Raw genomic sequence first — 388 nt, forward strand, 5'->3', positions numbered from 1 at the left:
CTGCTCTTCCAGAGGTCCTGAGTTCAATTCCCAGCAACCACATGGTGGCTCACAGCCATCTATAATGAGATCTGGTGCCCCCTTCTGGCCTGCAGGCACACATGGAAGGAACGTTGTATACATAATAAATAAATAAATCTTAAAAAAATAAAACATGTGGTTGTGAGTGCCCACAGAGGCCATGGATGCTAGGATTCTAATGTAGTTCCTTTGGAAGTATAGACAGTGCTCTTAACCCCTGGACTTCTGCTCCAGAGTTAGAAACTCCTGCACGCACTAGTAACATAACCCAGCAAATTGTTGGCCAACTCTACATACTGTTGGACTCCAGCGTCCAAACACCAAGGAGTCGCCCCCAGAGACCATCTCACACACCACTACTGATGCA

This window comes from Microtus ochrogaster, chromosome 8 (assembly GCF_000317375.1).
Source record: "Microtus ochrogaster isolate Prairie Vole_2 chromosome 8, MicOch1.0, whole genome shotgun sequence".
Classification (NCBI taxonomy): Eukaryota; Metazoa; Chordata; class Mammalia; order Rodentia; family Cricetidae; genus Microtus; species Microtus ochrogaster.